Raw genomic sequence first — 2972 nt, 5'->3', positions numbered from 1 at the left:
GCAAAGGTTACAGATTGTATCATCCATAAACAAAGTGTATTCTGGTTTCACAGGATGTAGTGTTTGTGGAAGATTCTGTTCAGCCCTTGCTGTCATGTACTAGAGACAGTAATATAAGCTCACAGGACATTTATGACACTTTGTTGCCTCTTTCCAATGGTGGAAGTTCGAATGGAAATTCCAATGAGCCAAATGTACAACCTATTGGGGTTTTCAAAAATGTTACAGATCAGCCTATTACTGATGTAGATGTAGATGATGTACTTGATGAGGAAAGGGCTGAAAATGACCAGGCTAGAGGTATGCCAAAATGGCTGGTGCATACATTGCATGACAGTAAATTGCATGCACCTTTGTCTAGTCGTACTCGTTCAGGCTCTCGCCATGCATCTTATGCATCAGATTATTATGCTTAGGCTGTGTCTAGCTTACATGATGTTGAGGAACCTCTCTCTTTTGATGAAGCACAAAATTCAAAAAAATTGGATGGCTGCCATCATGCAATCAGGATATGATGCACTTATAGAAAATGACACATGGACTTTATGTGATTTGCCTCCTCGCAAAAAGGCCATTGGTAGAAAGTGGGTTTACAAGTTGAAACACAAGCTGGATGATGAGGTTGATCGCCATAAGGATCGACTTGTTGCAAAGGGTTATAAGGCATAGATTGTGAAGAAACTTTTGCTCCCACTTGTCGTAATGACTATTATTATTTTTTTATGTGCATTGGTAGCTTAGTTTGGTTGGGATGTACAACAATCAGACATTGTTACTACTTTCTTGAATGGTGACATATTTGAGGAAGTTTATGTAACGCAGCCTCGCAGTTTTGTCAAGAAAGGAAAAGAGAACAAAGTGTGTAGATGTAAGAAGGCTTTGTATGGGTTGAAGCAATCTCCTCATGCTTGGTATGAGAAAGATGACACTCATGTGGTCAAACAAGGCTTTCGTAATAGTCCAACAGAAAGCACATTGTATGTAAAGCATGAGGGTGATGTACTTCTCATTGTGGTTCTTTATGTAGATGATTTGCTGATCACTGGACCAAATGAGAGACATACTGCTGAATTTAAGGCTGATTTGAATACTACTTTCAAGATGAAAGATTTGGGGCTGTTGCATGTTACTTGGGTATACAGTTTAAGCAGTATGATGGTGGTATTTCCTTGTCTCAAAAAAGTTACATAGAGACATTGCTATGTAAGTTTGGACTTGAGGATTGCAAACCTATTGCCACTCCCATGGAAACAGATTTGAAATTGAGTCTTCATGACGCTGGTGATCCTGCTGATGTCACTCTTTACCAAACTGCTATTGGCTGTCTCATTTATGTATGCAACACAAGGCCGGATATTCAGTTGCAGTCTCACAGGTCAGCAGATTTATGCATAGCCTAGGGTCTAAGCATTGGCAGGCTGTCAAGAGGATTTTTTGCTACCTTAGTGGAACTTTACATCTTGGCTTGTTTTATCCCAAGGGGGGATCATTGCCGTCAGACTTACATGCTTTTTTGGACTCAGATTGGGCTGGTTGTTTTGACACGCAAGTGTCCACAAGTGGTTTTTGTTTCATGCTTGGAAGTTCATGTATATCATGGTTGAGTAAGAAGCAACCTACTGTGGCCACTTCAAGTTGTGAGGCTAAGTATAGGGTAGTCTTCACAGCTACGGTTGAGTGTGTATGGCTCAGATACCTTATGGCTGATTTGGGTGTTGGATAGGACACTATCAACACTATCTACACTGACAGTCAGAGCATATTGGCTGTTGCAAGGAACCCAATTTCTCATGCTCACAGAAAGCACATTGAGGTGCATTACCACTATGTCAGGGAGAGGCTCTCAAAAGGAGAGATCAGCTTGGATTATGTGCCAACACAGGACAACCTTGCAGACCTTTTCACAAAGGCTTTGCCTCGTGAGAAGCTCGAAGCTTGCCACAAAGCTTTGGGCTTACTCCCCTTTGTGACTGATCATGTCCTCAGGGCATGGAACTTCCCTTTACACATGTGCCAGCTCTCGTTCACCGCATCACTCCAGGGGGGATTTGTTACCATATACATGTGATAGTGATGTGTGTGAACACACTAGGACCGCCGGGGCATTTTTCCCCTCTTTAGGAGGGTTTTCCCCCCATGCATTGTATATACGCCCATCACTCTAGGGCTATCTATCTTTTCATTGCATACTAAGTAATACACTCTCTATTGTGTGCCTTGAGCTTCCTTCATCTCCTCCAAGCTGTGTACGTTTCTCTGCAACCCTAATTCCAACAAGAGTGACCATCTCCCTCTTGCACGTATCTACTTTATAGATTTCTTGAATGGTCAAAGTGAGTAGAAACTTGTCGGCAAGTCATAAATGGCCAAAGCTCGTAAAAGAGCACTTGAATAATAAAATGCACATACAATATATATCCATTCTCATAGGCCTAACTCGTTCAAGCCTTTTCCACTTCCCAGCTGTAGTAAATACCAAAATATCAATTCCATTACACTATGCTACACACACATACACATAAGTGCACAAATCTACAAGGAAACTTGAAAAGAAGCTTACCTTGTTGATGGGGAGCATCCTACGAGTGAAAATCTCAACTCCCACAAGTCCTGAGGTACCAGATCTGCAACAAGTGAGGAGGAGGTGGGCAAGAGAGGAAGAGAAGAAAGGAGCGAAATGCGCTGGAAAAACCAGCATTTCTATTTTTATAGAATCCGTTGGTACAGGTGTCGGTATATGCGTTGATATAGACACCGGTATGCGCATCGGTATACATATCGATATACGCTGTCAGGAAGTGCGCAGTGCGACTATGAAAGTGCCGGGCCTCTGACTGTGAGGATTCATAGCAAAATCAAGCAAGGCGTAGACGATTTGAAGCCAAAAACACACTAAAAAAGAACAAAACTCCAGCCATGAAAGCTCCACTTTGAAAAAGAACCAATACTAACTCAAAACTCTTGTGTGTGTG

This window comes from Adiantum capillus-veneris, chromosome 14 (genome assembly GCF_014529385.1).
Source record: "Adiantum capillus-veneris isolate H3 chromosome 14, ASM1452938v2, whole genome shotgun sequence".
NCBI classification, from domain to species: Eukaryota; Viridiplantae; Streptophyta; class Polypodiopsida; order Polypodiales; family Pteridaceae; genus Adiantum; species Adiantum capillus-veneris.
The sequence above is the reverse complement of the archived record's forward strand: the minus strand, read 5'-3'. Positions refer to the sequence as shown.